Raw genomic sequence first — 20263 nt, forward strand, 5'->3', positions numbered from 1 at the left:
ATTATCCATAATTTTAATTACTTATATCTGTTTTGATTAGATCTTTGGCCATGACCTTACCTTATTCTTTCATTTGGCATGAATTCCTCCATCTTGGCATTTTGTCTATGTTTCTGCTTCCTTCTCTGTGTTAGAAAACCCTGTGATGTTTCCAGATCTTGAGAGTAATGGCTTTATGAAGAAGAGGTCATATAAGTGTCCAGGGCTTGGCTCTTCAGGGAGTGTCTCCGGTGTGTGCTGCATGCACTTGGCTGCTGTGTTTTGCCTGCATTGTCCTTTGGGCCAGCCATCTGCAAAGGCTCTCCTTGCCTGCAGTGGGCAGTGTTTGTACCTTGTCCAGAATGTTATGAATTTTAAGTAGGTGTGCTCTTCTCCACTAGTTAATTGGGATCAGCGGTACTTCTATTAGCACTAAAGCCTTGTAGAACTCTCTGATTAGGGGATGTCTTGTGAGTAAGGGTTTCTCCTGGTCTTCTGTGGAAGAGGCCTGCTGCACTGGAACTAAGGCACACTTGCCTGAGAATGGCAGTACCCATAGAGCATAGAGGGGTGGCACATGATTTAAGCAGTTTAGGCAGCCAGTCACAGAACTATACTGTTTACTGACAGTGGTTTTGTGTTTATAATGAATCTTAGAGGAGGGAAATAACACAAATCAGCTCATTTGTCCTCTGAGTGTGGTCTCAGAGCAGAGCTTCCTGCTCTTAGAGTAGCACTTCCAGAAGAGCTGATAAGCACTGTGTGTCCCAGGTATTTTTCAGATCACTGTTTTCACACTGTCTGCCTCCGGGATTTTAGCCTGCTTTGTCTTGAGGGGCAATTCAGCGCCTTAGGCTCTATCTCAGCCAAGCCTGCTGACTTTTAAGAAACAAAACAGATAAACATAGAGGAGGGGAAGAAAAAATAAGATAAAAACAAATAGAGAGACAAATTATAAGAGACTCCTGAATACAGAGAACAAACTGAGGGTTGCTGGTGGGCTGTTGGGTTCAGGGAAGGACTAATGGGGTGAGTGGCATGAAAGAGGGCACTTGTTGGGATGAACCCTGAGTGTTGTATGTAATTGATGAATCACTAAATTATACTCCTGAAACCATTATTACACTATATGTTAAATAAAGAAATAAATGAATGAATAAATAAATAAATATCTCCAGGCTTTAGGGAGGTCATGTGGCCAGAAGCCTACACTGGTCTTCTGGGAGAGGGTCTTGCACAGTGGGACCAATGCAGGTTTGACCTAGAAAGGCAGTTGTACCAGAGTGCAAGGTCATGGGACTTGGAGCAAGCAGGCTAAGCAGTGTTGGGACCAATCTTCCCTTGGCAGCCAGCTCTACACCTATGCTGAGAGGCAGGGGAGGGAAATGATACCTGCTGACTCTTTTGTCCTCAGAAAGACATCTGAGAATGTCACATCTCATGGATGTCCTCCAAGAAAAATGCACAATCTTTCCCTGTGTACCTTAGGTGTTCCTCAGATGATGCTGTCTGTGGGTTGTCTCCTTATCCTCTCTTTAGGAGTAAGGCAGAGTCCTCAGGTCTCTTTACAACCAAGCTGGCAGACTTTTAAAATTGCAGTCTTCAAGCCTCACTGGTTGCAAAAACTAGAAAAAATCAACCCCTCTCATTTTCCCAGACAATAGCTTTGGGGAAGTGTTCTTGTGTGTTCCACTGTGTGTTCCTCTTGTCTTTCTCTATAACCATAGCTTCTACCCCGCCATAGCACCAGAGATCTGCTTTTCCTCCAAATCATGTGTCTGCACTTCTTACTTCCCCCACCACTACCTCTTCTCTCCCTCTAATCATGAAGTTTTTTTCTGTCAATCCTCAGGTTGATTTCTTGGGTATTCAGAGTGATTTGATAGTTATCTAGTGTGTTCAAGGGATGAGATGAGCCTAGTGGCCTCCTACTATGCTGCCATCTTAGCTCCCTCCAAGTAAAGGAGTTTTTAAAGTGAGAGCCAAAGAAGCCAAACACTGTGTACCCAAATCTCTGAAATAGTCCTGAATCATACATGCAAAGAAAGAATTAAAGAAGTCCAGTCAAGGTAAGATCTGAAGGAGACTCAATCTACTACAACATAACATGTAAGTTGTAGTTCAAGACCAGTCAAGATATTTTCAGGTAAAAATAGAAATAATACTTATTGAAAAAAAGAAATAGAATTCAGATTCTCCGCAACTTAGCATTAATATCGTTCAGGACAAAATGCACAATTGCATACCATATGAAGTACTCCCAAATTACACACAATGACATGTGAAAAAAAGTTAAACTCAAAATGAACCTAATTTTGAAACAATGAATTAAAATTGGGCATTTATCTCAATAAATAAAACAAAACATGTTTTCAATGCATGTAAAAACTTAGCACAAGTGAAATGTCTCAAAAAAGAAATGGAAACATTAAAAAATGGAAATTATAACTTTGAAATTTCAAATTATGAAATTAATTTTTTCTGAAAAAATATTTAAACTGAACATAAAGTGAAGGAAATTACTTAATATAATGAACTACAGAAAAATAAGAGATTTTACTTATTTACATTTACATTTAGATTTACATTTACTTCTAAATTTGTTGAACATATGGCCAGCATTTTCTTAAACACAGAAACCTGTAGGTACAAGTTGCTAAACCCAAAGCAAAACACAGGCAGACACACACACATGCATACACCCATACAAATAACTCAAACAAAAATAAATAGCTGTAAAATATTAAAAGCAAACTATAAATAGCATTAAAGGTAAAAAGCAAAAAAAAAATGTTTCTATAAGTAGAGAAATGTTACAAATAAAAGATTTTTTCTGTTTAAGAATAATGATTCCCCAAATAAGGTAGAAAAAATATTTTTTAAAATACTGAAGTGAAAAATGTTCAACTGAAATTAAAATATATATATATATATATATATATATATATATATATATATATATTTATTTTTGAGAGACAGAGAGAGACAGAGTGCAAGCAAGGCAGGGACAGAGAGAGGGAGGGACACACAATCTGAAGCAGGGTTCAGGCTCTCAGACGTCAGCACAGAACCTTACATAGGGCTCAAACTCATGAACTGTGAGGTCATAACCTGAGCAGAAGATGGGAGGTTAACCAACTGAGCCACCCAGTTGCCCTGAAACTGAAATTTTTAATGTTCAAAAATATGATTAAAGTTTGAAGAAAATATAAAGGTGTTGTGCAGATGGCAAAGTATACTACAAAGAGTACCATAGTAAATTGTTCAGACTGAAAGAAATGATATATTATATAAAGTCCACTCCTAAGAAAAATAGTGAATAGCATAAAAAAACAATCAATAGATGAATAATTATGAGACTTGTGTTCTTATTTGGACTATTCCTTAATTTCTTTATAACCCCTATAACTATTTTAAAACTAAAATTATAGCATTGCTTTCTGGTGTTTGTAATATATGTACAAGTATTGTACATGACAAATGTAATGGATCAAGGAGAAATGCATGATTCTATATCATAGAAATGTTATTATATTTTATAAGAAGCACTAAAATTGCACTAAATTCATATATATCAATAATCACTCTGCATGTAAATGAACTTAAATCTAAAGACACAAGGAGTCAGAATGGATAAAAGAAGATCCATCCATAAGCTGCCTACAAGAGACTCATTTTAGACATAACGTCACCTGCAGATTGTAACTGAAAGGGTAGAGAAACATTTATCATGCAAATAGACATCCAGAGAAAGCCGGTGTAGCAATACTGATATTGGACAATCTAGACTTTAAAACAAAGAGTGTAACAAGAGACAAAGAAGGGCACCGTATTATAACAGAGGGGACAACACATCAAGAAGATCTAAGAATTGTAAATATTTATGCCCCCAATATGAAAGTTCCTAAATATATGAAACAATTGATAACAAACATAAACTCTTTGATAATAACACAATAACAGTAAGGGACTCTTTACACCCCACTTACATCAATGGACAGTAATGTAATGGCAAAATAAACAAGGAAATAATAGCTTTGAATGACACTCTAGATCAGATGGACTTAACATACATTCAGAAATTCCATCCTAAACCAATAGAATACACATTCTTTCAAGTGTACATGGAACATTCCCCAGAATAGATCACATACTAGGTAAAAAGACAGGCCTCTACAAGTACAAAAAAAGGTTGAACTTATACAATGCACCTTTTCTGAGCACAATGTTTGAAACTACAATTCAACCACAAAAAAATCTGGAAAGACCTAAATACATGGAGTGTAAACTACATGCTATTGAACAACTTATGGGTCAACCAGAAAAGTAAAGAAGAAATTTAAACAAAAAATCATAGAAACAAATGAAAATGAAAACACAAAGGTCCAAACCTTTGGGATGAAGCAAAGCAAAAGTGGTCCTAATAGGGAAGTATATAGTGATAGAGGCCTAACTTAGGAGGCAAGAAAAATTGCAAATAAGCATCCTAACCATACACCTAAAGGAGCTGGAAAAATAACAATAAACAAGGGCTTACAACAGCTTAAGGAAGGAAATAATAAAGAACAAAGCAGAAATAGATGATATAGAAACAAACAAAAAAAGAATTCAAGCCAGACTTAACAAGAAGAAACAAGAAATGATACAAATAATTAAAATCACAAAAGAGAGTAGAGAAATAACAACCAATACCACAGAAAAACAAACAATTGCAAGAGAATATTATAAAAAACTATATGCCCCAAATTGGACAACCTGGAAGAAATGGATAAATTCCAGAAACGTATGAGCTACAAAAACTGAAATAAAAAATAAAAAACCTGAACAGACTAATAACCAGCAGTAATTGAATCACTAATCAAAAACTCTCAACAAACAAGACTCCAGGACCAGTTGGTTTCATAGGTGAATTCTACCAAACATTTAAGGAAGACTTAATACCCATACTCCTCAAACTTTTTCAAAATAAAAATGGATGAAAAACTTCCAAATTCATCCATAGGGCCAGTATTACCCTGGTTCCAAAACCAAAGATTCCACTAAAATAATAATAATAATAATAATAATAGCTACAGGCCAATATTCCTGATAAATATAGATACAAAAATTCTCAATAGAATACTAGCAAACTGTATCCACAATACCTTGAAAAAAGCATTCACCATGTTCAAGTGGGTTTTATTTCTAGTTTGCAAGGGTGGTTCAATATTTACAAATCAAAGTGACATACCATATTAATAAAATAAATGATATGAAACATATGATCATTTTAACAGATGCAGAAAAAAACATTTGTCATATTACAATATTCATTCATGATAAAAACCGTCAAGAAGGTACGTTAAGAGGAAATATGCTACAACATAACAAAAGCCATCTATTAAATACCCACAGGTAATATCATCTTCAATGGGGAAAAACTGAGAACTTTCTTTCTCAGGTTGGGAATAAGATAAGGATGTCCACTGTCACCACTGTTATTGAAAATAGTACTGTAAGTCCTAGACAGAAATCAGAGAACAAAATGAAAGAAAAGTTACCAAATAATCAAGGAAGAAGTAAAATTGTCATTAATTACAGATTACAAGATACTCTATGTAGAAAGCCCAAAAGATTCCACCAAAAAACCACAGAAATTTGATGAACAAATTAAGTGAACTCACAGGATTTAAAATCAACAAAGAGAGATCCCTTGCATTTCTCTACACCAATATTGAAACAGCAGAAAGACTAATGAAGGAATCGATCCCATTTACAATTCCACCAAAAACAATAAGATACCTAGGAATAAACCTAGTCAAAGACTAGAAAGACCTGTACTCTGAAAACTATCAAGCACTAATGAAAGAAATTGAAGATGACACAAAGAAATGGAAAAGTATTTCATGCTTATGGATTGGAAGAATGAATATTCTTATGTTGTCTATATTACTCAAAGCAACCTGCACATTTAATGCAATCTTGGTCAAAATACCACCAGTATATTTCACAGGGCAAGAACAAACAATCCTAAAATTTGTATGGAACCACAAAAGACCCTGAATACCGAGAGCAATCTTGAAAAAGAAAAGCAAAACTGCAGGCATCACAATTCCAGACTTCAGGTTATATTACAAAACTTTAGTGATTAAGAAAGTATGATACTGGCACAAAAAATAGACACATAGACCAATAGAACACAATAAAATCTCCAGAAATGAGTTAACATCTACATTGCCAATTAGTATTTGAAAAAAATAAGAGAGACTATCCAATGGCAAAAAGATAGTTTCTTCAAACACTAGTGCTGAGATAACTGGACAGCTGCATGCAAAACAATAAAACTAGACCAATTGCATGAACCATACAGAAAAATAAATTTAAAGTCTATTAAATACCTAACTGTGAGACCTGAAACCATCAATATCACAGAAGACAACACAGTAACCCATTTGACATCGGCCATAGCATTAACTTACCAGATTTGTCCTTTGAGGCAAGGGAAATAAAGGACAATAAACTATTGGGACTTCATTTAAAAAATACAAGAAACCAAAAAACAAACAAAACAAACAAACAGCAACAACAAAAAGCCTTCCACACAGCAAAGGGAATAATTAACAAAACTAAAGGTAACCTATGGATTTGAAGAATATATTTACAAATTACATATCTGATAAAGGGTTTATAACCAAAAAATATAAATAACATAAAATTCAACATCCTGAAGATGAATAATATAATTAAAAATGGGAAGAAGATATGTTAGGTTTGTTTTTCAAAATAAGACATGCAGATAGCCAACAAACACATGAAAAAAATGCTTACCATCTCTGATCATCAGGGAAATAATAATCAAAACCACAATTTCCTCACACCTGTCAGAATGGCTAAAATCAACAACACAAGAAACAACAGGTGTGCATGAAGATTCAGAGAAAGGGGAACACTCTTGCACTGTTGGTGGAAATGCTGGAGTATCCACTGTGAAAAATATTATGGAGTTCCCTCAAAAACTTAAATACAGAACTACTCTATGATCCAGCAATTACACTACTAGGTTTTTACCCATGGAATAGGAAAATACTAATTTAAAGTGATACATGCATATCACTCTTTATAGCAGCACGACCTACAATAGACAAATTTTGGAAACAGACCAAGGGTCCAGTGACTGATGAATGCATAAAGAGGATGTGATATTTTTATACAATGGAATAATATTCAGCTATAAAAAAGAATGAAATCATGCTATTTGCAGTGACATGATGGAGCTAGAGAGTGAAGTGTTAACCAAATAAGTCAGTCAGAGAAAGACAAATATCACATGATTTTACTCATACGTGGACTTTAAGAAAAAAATAGAGAACCAAAGGTGGAAATAAAAAGAGAGGGAGGCAAACCAAGTAACAGACTCTTAAATATCAAGAACAACCTGATGGTAAACAGAGGGAAGGTGGTTACTGGGATGGGGTTAATAGGTGATGGGCATCAGGGGAGTGCAATTGTTGTCATGTGCGTTGGGTGTTGTAAGGAAGTGTTGAATCAGTATATTGTAACGTGAAACTTGTTATGCTCCATGTTAACCAACTGAAATTTAAATAAAAACTTTAGAAAAGTGCTAACAAATCCAACAAATATTTTTTAATAAAAAAAAATGTTTTCAAATGATTCTTAAAATTTACCAGGAAAGAAGAAATAAAAAGCAAGGAGTTAGAAACAAAAATTTATTCCTTGACACAGTGGCTTGGTGTTTTGTTTGTTTTCTGTTTTTGTTTCTGTTTTAATATATAGTCTCATATTTGCCTGATGTATAACTATTAGATATTTGGTGCAGTTTTGTGGGGTATGTAACATAGGAATTTTTCTATATGGCCTAAAATTTCCTATTATTTTTATTTCTTTTGCTGTATTCAAAACAATTAGATGTGTAAAAGTTAAAATTAGATACCAGTTGAATTTGAGCTATGGTTCTAGACTATTAATAAGTAAAGAATGTAACAGCTAGTATACAGAAGCCATCACTGACTCAGTTATATGACACTCTGAAGATGCACTTCCCATATTCGGTAGTACATTTTCACAAGGCTTTTTATTTGCAGCATTATTCGTAATTGTGAAAATTTGGAAAGTACAAAAACAGGATTTTTGTTAAATAAACTATGTCATATATATGCAATGGATTATTTTTTTGACTATAAAAATAATGACAGTAATCTATGAGCTGATATGTAGTGATCCCAATCATACATTAAGTAAAATATTTAACGTAAAAGACATTACATATGAAAACCTACAAGACTCTTCTTTTTTGCAAAAGGAAACAGCAAAGGTTGAATTCATTAAGCCTTGAGACTGGTTCCTGCAAGATGCTGAGTGATGGAGTAGTAAAGATAGGAAGGGAGTGGCATTTCAGGGAGTATAATTTTGTTGTTTGTCATCATGTATATTTTACTTCAGTGAACTTTTCCCAGGGACAGCTCTTGCTTTCCTGATGCTCATTTTGTATCCTGAGAACTGGGCTTGGCTTTCTGCCTGACAAGGCTTGCAGGTACTGGATCTTATGTGTTCAGGAAGCCCTCTGTTAGGTTGGGGGCACCAAAATATGGTGAAGGATATGTTTACATCCCTGCTGCAGCTAACATCCTACTGTCCATGGCCAGCTCTGGGAAGATTCTCTAAGACTTTCTTCTCACTATCTTTAGGAATGGTTCAGGACCTTGTAGAGGGTGCATGTGTCACACTGTCTTTGAGACACCTATTGAGTCTATCATCAAGTCATAAAAGACAAATTAGCTTTGGTCTTGGGTCCCTTGATAGGTGTAACTTTGGTTTAAAATAAAAGGAAAAAATATTTAAAAAACAGTTTAATACTTTCACAAATTTTTACTGTTTATCTTGGTTGAAAGCTAGAAATAATATATTTGAAAGGATGTTTTTTATTGTGAGAATTTTGTGGCCAGAAGCTGATACTGGAAAGTAATTGGAAGATGCTATTCAGACCCTGATAGGAGCTATTTTTTGAGGCTTCTCTGCTCTTCCAGTTTGGTCCTATTCTACCCATGGTCACTTCTCTAATGACCTAAACCCCTATTTGAATCCCTGATGACTGTATGCCCTGTCAGCTCTGACACCATCTTGTTGAAATGGTGCTGCTGAGGATGACTTAGAGTTCCATATGCTTCTTTTGTAAACTGAGTCTGAAAAGAAGCAATCAAATCAATGAAGATATGAAAAAGATCTCCCCAAACTGGCTCACTTAGGATTTCTTCCTTCCTACGGTTTTCCCTTCTTTTTTCTCTTTTGCCACCTTAGAGCTTCCATTTAGTTTCCTTGAATCTTTTGTCATATTCCCCATTGGACCCCTAGTTTATCCATCCTTTTGTCCACCCCGCCAATCCTCACTGACACTTTCTTGTGCCTTTGTGTTTCTTGTGTCTTTGATTTTAGCCATTCTGACTGTTGTGAATGATACCTCGTTGTAGTTTTGATTTCCATTTCTCTGGTGATGCACATAAGGTTGAGCATCTCTTCTTGTGTCCGTTGGCCATCTGTATGTCTTCCTTGGAAAAATGTCTGTTCATATTTCTGCTTATTTTGAATTGAGTTACCTGTTTATTCAGTGTTCAGTTGTATCCTTTCTTGTATAGTTTGCACACTAGTCCTTAATAAGCTATGTCATTTGCAAATATCTTCTCTCATTCAGTAGGCTGTTTTTTACTTTTGTTGAATGTTTCCTTCCCTTTGCAGAAGCATTTTATTTGTATATAGTCCAATAGTTTATTTTTACTTTTTTTTCCCCTTGCCTCAGGAGATATATGTAAAAAAATGTTGCTACAGTAATGTCAGAGATATTACTTCCAGTATCCTCTTCTATTTTTTTTTTTCTTTCATGGTTTCAGGTAACATAGTTAGGTCTTAACCTATTGGAACTTTTTTTGTGAATGGCATGAAAAAGTGGTCCAGTGTCACTACTTTGCATATAGCTGTCCAGTTTTCTGAAAACCATATGTTGAAGAGATTGTCTTTTGCCCATTGTGTGTTCTACCCTCTTTTACCTAAGACTAATGGACCATATAATTGTGGTTTTATTTCTGAGTTTTCTATTCTGTTCCATGTATTTATATGTTTGGTTTTTGTGCCAGTAACATCCTGTTTTGATCACTACAACTTTGCAATAGAACTTAAAGTCTGGAATTCTTATACCCCCAGCTTTGCTTTTTTTTTTTTTTTTTTTTTTTTAAGATTTAAAATTGCTTTGGTTATTGAAGGCTTTTTTTCTTTTTTCTTTCTTTTTTTTTCCTTTTTTTCTTTGTTCCATAAAAATTTTAGGATTGTTCTAGTTCTGGAAATACTTCTCTTGGTATTTTGATAAAGATTTCATTAGATCTGCAGATTGCTTTGTGTAGTATAGTCAATTTCATGATTTTTTGTTTTCCACCAATGAGCATGCAATGTCTTTCCATTTCTTTGTGTTGTCTGTTACTTCATCAGTGTTTTATAGTTTTCAGAGTACAGGCCTTTCACATCTTTGGTTCAGTTTATTCCTAGATATTTTATTCCTTTTGGTGCAATTGTAAAAAGTAAACAATTGGAATTTCATCAAAGTAAAAAGCTTCTGCACAGTGAAAGAAACAATCGACAAAACTAAAAGGCAATCTATGAAAAGGGAGAATATATTTGCAAATTAGACATCTGATAAAAGGTTAGTATCCAAAATATATAAAGAACTTATAGAGTTTAACACAAAAAAATAAATAATACAATTTAAAAAATAAGATTGTTTTCTTAACTTCACTTTCTACACTTTCACTATTAGTATATAAAAAGTCAACACATTTCTGTACATTGATTTTGTATCCTGTGACTAAATTGAATTTATTTATCCGTTCTAGTAGAGGTTTTGTTTTGTTTTGTTTTGTTTTTTTGTTTTTTGTTTTTGGTTTTGGTTTTTTTTTGGTGGAGTCTTTAGGATTTTCTCTATATAGTATCATGTAATCTGCAAATAGTGAAAATTTTAATTCTTCCTTATGAATTCAGAAGCCTTTCATTTCTTCATTTTTGTGTTTGTTTTTGTTTTTGTTTTTGGTGATTTCTGTGGCTATGACTTCCAGTACTATGTTCAACAAAAATGTTGAGAGTGCACATCTTTGTCTTATTCGTGACCTTAGAGGAAAAACTTCCAGTTGCTCTTTATTTAGTATGATATCACTGTGGGTTTTTTATATAAGGTCTTTAATTTGTTGAGACATGTTCCCTTTAAACTTACTATGTTGGGGGTTTTATCATAAATGTCATAACTTTGGCAAATGCTTTTTCTTCATCTATTGAAATGATTATATGCTTTATATCTTTTATTTATGTGATGTATTATGTTGAGTGATTGCAAATATTGAACCACACTAGCATCCTGGGAATAAATCCTACATAATCATGGTGAAGATTTTCTTTTTAACTGTGTTGTTGAATTTGATTTGCTAGTGTTTTGTTGAGGATTTTGCATTTATGTTCATCAGAGTTATTGTCCCGTGGTCTTCTTTTTTGTGTGTGGTGTCTTAATTGAGTTTTTGTTAGATACCTTTATCTAGCTTTATTATTAAGGTAATGTTGATCTCACAGAATGAACTTGGAAGTTTTCCTTCCTCTTCTATGTTTTAGGATAGTTTTGGAAGAATATTTGTTAACTATTTTTTAAATGTTTGCTGAAATCCCCCTGTGAAGTCATCTAGCCCTGGACTTTTGTTTGCTGGGAGTTATTTTATAATGAGGAAAATATCTCATTCCAAAAAATATGATTTCATCAAAAGGAACAAAGATGTGAGAGAATCATATTCTTCAATGTATGAGTAATTGTATAAAATCCATCATCAAACATATATTAGTCAAATTACTGAAGCTAGTGAAAAATTCAAGTATTTTATTAAACTGCAAAGCTTAGTTAAATCATTTTATTTATTTTTTTGAAATATTTTATTTTTAAGTGGTCTCTACACCCAACTTGGGCCTTGAACCTACAACCCAGAGTTCAAGAGTCACATGCTCTACCGAGTGAGTCAGAATTGCATGTTCTACTGATGGAACCAGCCAGGTGCCCCAAAATTATTTTTAATTTTTTAAGTTTATTTATTTATGTTGAGAGAGCGAGTGAGAGAAAGCATAGGAGAAGCAGAGAGAGGGAGAGAAAGAAAAAGAGAGCGAGAACCCCAAGAAGGCCCTGCGATGTCAGTATGGAACCTGATGCAGGGTTCAAACTCACAAACTATGAGATCATGACCTGAGCTAAAATCAAGCTGGACGCTTGACTTACTGAGCCACCCAGGTGCCCCAATCATTTTAAATTAAAATCAAATTTCCGTAAGATACCGAAAAGTAAAAGGTATAGCTGGAATAAATAAAATATAGATGCAAAATTTAAGATTAACATACAAAATAAATAAAATATAATGGAACATGATAATTTCAGAAGAATAAAAATCTCATAAAATCTCATGTATATGGAGCTCAGTACAGAAGTTCAAATCATCAAAGTTGTAAGAGGAAAACTTCATAATTCCTATATAATTAAAACAGAAAGTGAAAGAGTATAAGAGAAATTAATTTATATTAAAACTGACAATCCAAGATAATTACCAACAAGTCGCCATGATATATTCATCTGTGATACAAATAATTCCAAAAGCTAGTTAATTGTGGCACAAAATAAATAATCCTACTCATCACTTCAGCTTTAGTTATCTTTCCTTTATTCTACTCCTTTCAGCCTTTCATAGGACTTTACCTAGAGGTGATGTAATACCTTTGATCCTCAGACAGTAGGTAACAGGCCTCAAGGTTAGGGGCCTTGTTCTATCACAAAAAAGAACACAGACACAAACAAGTCCAGAAGAGCATGCTGACCAGAGGCTGGCTTTAAATAAGCAAATAGAGCTTGTTAGAAGGAATGCACTCACCACAATGAGATGAGGCAAGCAGGTGAAAAGGTTTTGGACTGCTTCTGTCTGGTTGGAATCTTTAACACAGTGTAAAAAATATATACATAAGAGACCACAATGCACACTAAACATGAAAATGCATGACAGACATCAATGGCCACACTGAAATTAATAGTTGCATGTACCTCAGAACAAGTCAGATTTAGTAAGGCAGGCACATCACTGAAGAACTGATATATGATAGTGGACCCACAGAAATGTAAAGGGAATGTCCCATTAGTTGATTTGTGCTTTTGTTTTGTTTCTCTTGACTCCAGAGACATATCTACAAAGAAGTTGCTATGGTTGATGTCAAAGAGGCTACTGTCTGTCTTCTCCTCTACGATTTTGATGACTTCAGGCCCACATTTAGGTCTTTAATTCATTTTGAATTTATTTTTGTATTTGGTGTATGATAATGTTCTGGTTTTATTCTGTTGCATGTCGCTGTCCAGTTTTCCCAACACCGTTTATTTAAAAAACTGCCTTTTTCCCACTGGACATTCTTCCCTGTCTTGTTGAAGATTAATCTACCATATACTTGTTTGTAATATAACTTGAAGTTAAGAATTGTGGTGCCTCCAGTTTTGGTTATCTTTTTCAAGATTGTTTTGGTTACATACAAAATTTAGGATTGTTTGTTCTAGTTTTGTGAAAAAAAAATGCTGTTGCTCTTTTGAAAGAGATTGCATTAACTATATGGATTGTGTTGGGTAAAGAGGACATTTTAACAATATTTGTTATTTCACTCCATGAGCATAGACTGATTTTTACATTTCTTTTTGTCATCTTGAGTTTCTTTCATCAGTGTTTTATAGTTTTCAGAGTACAGGTCTTTCACCTCTTTGGTTAAGTTTATTTAATAGTATATATATATATTTTAAATTTTATTTTTAGAGAGAGAGCAAGAGATAATGAGCAGGGGAGAGAACACACACACATACACACACGCACACACACACACACACACACACACACACACAGAAAGAGAGAGAGACAACAGACAGAGAGAGAGAGAGAATATTGAACAGGCTCCATGCTCAGTGCAGATTCTGACACAGGGCTCAATGTCATGACCCAGGAATCATGATGTGAGCCACAATCAAGAGTCAGACGCTTATCCACCTGAGCCACCCAGGTGCCCCTATTCATAGGTATCTTATTGTTTATGGTGAAATTACAAATGGGATTGATTCTTTAATTTATCTTTCTGTCACTTCATTACTGCTATACAGAAAGGCAACATATTTCTCTACACTGATTTTGTATACTGTGATTTACTGAATTACTTTATCTAGCAGGTCTTTGGTGGAGTCTCTTCAGGTTCATGACACTATCATTTCATATGCAAGAAAAGAAAGTTCTCCTTTGCAAATTTGGATGCTATTTATTACTTTTTGTTGTCTCCCAGCTGTGGCTAGTACTTCAAGTACTATTTTATATAACAGTGGTCAGATGGACATCTGTATCTAGTTCCTGACTGGAGAGGAAAAGCTCTCGGTTTATCCCCATTAAGGATGATGTTAACAGTAGCTTTTTTTTACAGATAGCCTTTATTACGTTCAGGTATAGTCCCTTTAAAACTTCCCTGTTGAAATTTTTATAATGAATTAATGTTGTACTTTGTCAAATGATTTTTCTGCCTCTATTGAAATAATGACGTGGTTCTCATCCTTTCTTTTGCTTTTGGAGAGTATCACATTGATTTATTTGTGAATTCCTTGCAGCCTAAGGGTAAATCCCACTTGATCATGGTGAATTATTCTTCAATGGGGCATTGGATTTGGTTTGCTAGTGTATTGTTGAGAATTTTTGCATCCATGTTCATCATGAGTCTTTATCTGGTTTTGGTTTCAGGGTAATGCTGACCACATAGAATGCCTTTTGAAGTTTTCCTTCCTCTTCTACTTTTTTGAAACAGTTTGAGAAGTATCAGTATTCACTCTTATTTAACTGTTTGGTATAATTCACGTATGAAACCATCTGGCCCTGGACTTTTGTTTCTTGGGAGTTTCATGATTACTTGTTCATGATTGCTGGATATCAGTCTGTCCATGCGTTCTGTTTTCTTTTTCTTCTTCTTCTGTTTTTCTGTTTCAGTCTTGTTAGTTTCCATGCACCTCAGAATTTGTTACCTTCTTCCAGGTGGCCCCACTTGTCGGCATGTAATTTTTCATAGTATTCTCTTATAATTGTTATTTCTGCCGTGTTGGTTGTTACTCTCCTGTCTCACTTCTGAATATATTTATTTGGGTCCTTTCTCTTTCTTTTTTGATAAGTCTGTCTAGAGGTTCATAAATTTTATTAATTTTGTAATAATCATGTCCTGGTTTCATTGATGTGTTCCATTATTATTATTATTATTATTACTATTACTATCATTTAGTTTCTATATAATTTAGTTCTGCTCTAACCCTTATTATTTCCTTCATTCTGATGGCTTTTATCTTTGTATGTTTTTCTTTATGTAGCTCCTTTGGTCTTAAGGTTAGGTTGCTTATGTGACATTTTTCTTGTTTCTTGAGGCAGGCCTGCATTGCTATCTACCTCCCTCTTAGGACCACTTTTGCTGCATGCCAAAAATTTTGAACTGGTTTGTGTTCATTTTATTTTCATTTTCATTTATTTCCATGTACTCTTATTTGTTTTCCATGTAGTTTGATTTCCTGACTGACTCTTTCATTTCTTAGTAGCATCTTGTTTAACTTCTATGAATTAGTGGTCTTTCTATTTTTTTTTTTTTTTTTTATTGTGGGTCACTTCAAGTTTCATAGTATTTTGTTTAGAAAAGGTGCATGGTCTGATTTCAATATTTTGAATTTGTTTAGGCCTGATTTGTCACCTAGTATCTGTTTTATTTTGGAGGATGTCCCATGTGCACTTGAAAATAATGTGTAGGGAGGCGCAGGAAGATGGCGGCGTAGGAGGACGCTGGGCTCACCTCGCGTCCTGCTGATCACTTAGATTCCACCTACACCTGCCTAAATAACCCAGAAAACCGCCAGAGGATTAGCAGAACGGAGTCACCGGACCCAAGTGCAGACGAGAGGCCCACGGAAGAGGGTAGGAAGGGCGGCGAGGCGGTGCGCGCTCCACGGACTGGCGGGAGGGAGCCGGGGCAGAGGGGTGGCTCGCCAGCCAAGCAGAGTCCCCGAGTCCGGCTTGTAAAAGCGGAGGGGCCTGACGGACTGTGTTCCGACAGCAAGCACGACTTAGCGTCTGGGAGGTCATAAGTTAACAGCTCTGCTCGGAAAGCGGGAAGGCTGGAGGACAAAGGGAGGGTGAGCTGCGGAGCCCCCGGACGACAGAGCTCAGTTTAGCAGGGAACAAAGGCGCTCGCCAGCGCCATCTCCCCCGCCCATCCCCCAGCCAAAATCCCAAAGGGAACCGTTTCCGGCCAGGGAAATTGCTCGCTCCGCGCAAACACCCAACTCTGTGCTTCTGCGGAGCCAAACCTCCGGCAGCGAATCTGACTCCCTCCGGCTGCCACAGGGCCCCTCCTGAAGTGGATCACCTAAGGAGAAGCGAGCTAAGCCTGCCCCCCCTGCCGCCGTGCACCTTGCCTTCCCACCCCAGCTAATACGCCAGATCCCCAGCATCACAAGCCTGGCAGTGTGCAAGGAGCCCAGACGGGCCACGCCACCCCACAGTGAATCCCGCCCCTAGGAGAGGGGAAGAGAAGGCACACACCAGTCTGACTGTGGCCCCAGCGGTGGGCTGGGGGCAGACATCAGGTCGGACTGCGGCCCCGCCCACCAACTCCAGTTATACACCACAGCACAGGGGAAGTGCCCTGCAGGTCCTCACCACACCAGGGACTATCCAAAATGACCAAGCGGAAGAATTCCCCTCAGAAGAATCTCCAGGAAATAACAACAGCTAATGAGCTGATCAAAAAGGATTTAAATAATATAACAGAAAGTGAATTTAGAATAATAGTCATAAAATTAATCGCTGGGCTGGAAAACAGTATACAGGACAGCAGAGAATCTCTTGCTACAGAGATCAAGGGACTAAGGAACAGTCACGAGGAGCTGAAAAACACTTTAAAGGAAATGCAAAACAAAATGCAAACCACCACAGCTCGGATGGAAGAGGCAGAGGAGAGAATAGGTGAACTAGAAGATAAAGTTATGGAAAAAGAGGAAGCTGAGAAAAAGAGAGATAAAAAAATCCAGGAGTATGAGGGGAAAATTAGAGAAGTAAGTGATACACTAGAAAGAAATAATACGGCTCGGAGCCTGGAGCCTGTTTCCGATTCTGTGTCTCCCTCTCTCTCTGCCCCTCCCCCGTTCATGCTCTGTCTCTCTCTGTCCCAAAAATTAATAAACGTTGAAAAAAAAAATTAAAAAAAAAAAAAAAGAAATAATATACGCACAATTGGTATTCCAGAGGAGGAAGAGAGAGTGAAAGGTGCTGAAGGGGTACTTGAAGAAATAATAGCTGAGAACTTCCCTGAACTGGGGAAGGAAAAAGGCATTGAAATCCAAGAGGCACAGAGAACTCCCTTCAGACGTAACTTGAATCGATCTTCTGCACGACATATCATAGTGAAACTGGCAAAATACAAGGATAAAGAGAAAATTCTGAAAGCAGCAAGGGGTAAACGTGCCCTCACATATAAAGGGAGACCTATAAGACTCGTGACTGATCTCTCTTTTGAAACTTGGCAGGCCAGAAAGAATTGGCACGAGATTTTCAGGGTGCTAGACAGCAAAAATATGCAGCCGAGAATCCTTTATCCAGCAAGTCTGTCATTTAGAATAGAAGGAGAGATAAAGGTCTTCCCAAACAAACAAAAACTGAAGGAATTTGTCACCACTAAACCAGCCCTACAAGAGATCCTAAGGGGGACCCTGTGAGACAAAGTACCAGAGACATCGCTACAAGCATAAAACATACAGACATCACAATGACTCTAAACCCGTATCTTTCTATAATAACACTGAATGTAAACGGATTAAATGCGCCAACCAAAAGACATAGGGTATCAGAATGGATAAAAAAACAAGACCCATCTATTTGCTGTCTACAAGAGACTCATTTTAGACCTGAGGACACCTTTAGATTCAGAGTGAGGGGATGGAGAACTATTTATCATGCTACTGGAAGCCAAAAGAAAGCTGGAGTAGCCATACTTATATCAGACAAACTAGACTTTAAATTAAAGGCTGTAACAAGAGATGAAGAAGGACATTATATAATAGTTACAGGGTCTATCCATCAGGAAGAGCTAACAATTATAAATGTCTATGCGCCGAATACCGGAGCCCCCAAGTATATAAAACAATTACTCATAAACAGAAGCAACCTTATTGATAAGAATGTGGTAATTGCAGGGGACTTTAACACCCCACTTACAGAAATGGATAGATCATCTAGACACACGGTCAATAAAGAAACAAGGGCCCTGAATGAGACATTGGATCAGATGGACTTGACAGATATATTTAGAACTCTGCATCCCAAAGCAACAGAATATACTTTGTTCTCGAGTGCACATGGAACATTCTCCAAGATAGATCATATACTGGGTCACAAAACAGCCCTTCATAAGTTTACAAGAATTGAAATTATACCATGCATACTTTCAGACCACAATGCTATGAAGCTTGAAATCAACCACAGGAAAAAGTCTGGAAAACCTCCAAAAGCGTGGAGGTTAAAGAACACCCTACTAACGAATGAGTGGGTCAACCAGGCAATTAGAGAAGAAATCAAAAAATATATGGAAACAAACTAAAATGAAAATACAACAATCCAAACGCTTTGGGACGCAGCGAAGGCAGTCCTGAGAGGAAAATACATTGCAATCCAGGCCTATCTCAAGAAACAAGAAAAATCCCAAATACAAAATCTAACAGCACACCTAAAGGAAATAGAAGCAGAACAGCAAAGGCAGCCTAAACCCAGCAGAAGAAAAGAAATAATAAAGATCAGAGCAGAAATAAACAATATAGAATCTAAAAAAACTGTAGAGCAGATCAACGAAACCAAGAGTTGGTTTTTTGAAAAAATAAACAAAATTGACAAACCTCTAGCCAGGCTTCTCAAAAAGAAAAGGGAGATGACCCAACTAGATAAAATCATGAATGAAAATGGAATGATTACAACCAATCCCTCAGAGATACAAACATTTATCAGGGAATACTATGAAAAATTATATGCCAACAAATTGGACAACCTGGAAGAAATGGACTCATTCCTGAACACCCACACTCTTCCAAAACTCAATCAGGAGGAAATAGAAAGCTTGAACAGACCCATAACCAGCGAAGAAATTGAATCGGTTATCAAAAATCTCCCAACAAATAAGAGTCCAGGACCAGATGGCTTCCCAGGGGAGTTCTACCAGACGTTTAAAGCAGAGATAATACCTATCCTTCTCAAGCTATTCCAAGAAATAGAAAGGGAAGGAAAACTTCCAGACTCATTCTATGAAGCCAGTATTACTTTGATTCCTAAACCAGACAGAGACCCAGCAAAAAAAGAGAACTACAGGCCAATATCCCTGATGAATATGGATGCAAAAATTCTCAATAAGATACTAGCAAATCGAATTCAACAGCATATACAAAGAATTATTCACCATGATCAAGTGGGATTCATTCCTGGGATGCAGGGCTGATTCAACATTCGCAAATGAATCAACGTGATACATCACATTAACAAAAAAAAAAAGAGAAGAACCATATGATCCTGTCAATCGATGCAGAAAAGGCCTTTGACAAAATCCAGCACCCTTTCTTAATAAAAACCCTTGAGAAAGTCGGGATAGAAGGAACATACTTAAAGATCATAAAAGCCATTTATGAAAAGCCCACAGCTAACATCATCCTCAACGGGGAAAAACTGAGAGCTTTTTCCCTGAGATCAGGAACACGACAGGGATGCCCACTCTCACCGCTGTTGTTTAACACAGTGCTGGAAGTTCTAGCATCAGCAATCAGACAACAAAAGGAAATCAAAGGCATCAAAATTGGCAAAGATGAAGTCAAGCTTTCGCTTTTTGCAGACGACATGATATTATACATGGAAAATCTGATAGACTCCACCAAAAGTCTGCTAGAACTGATACATGAATTCAGCAAAGTTGCAGGATACAAAATCAATGTACAGAAATCAGTTGCATTCTTATACACTAACAATGAAGCAACAGAAAGACAAATAAAGAAAGTGATCCCATTCACAATTGCACCAAGAAGCATAAAATACCTAGGAATAAATCTAACCAAAGATGTAAAGGATCTGTATGCTGAAAACTATAGAAAGCTTATGAAGGTAATTGAAGAAGACATAAAGAAATGGAAAGACATTCCCTGCTCATGGATTGG

Source organism: Lynx canadensis, chromosome A1 (genome assembly GCF_007474595.2).
Source record: "Lynx canadensis isolate LIC74 chromosome A1, mLynCan4.pri.v2, whole genome shotgun sequence".
In the NCBI taxonomy this organism is placed as follows: Eukaryota; Metazoa; Chordata; class Mammalia; order Carnivora; family Felidae; genus Lynx; species Lynx canadensis.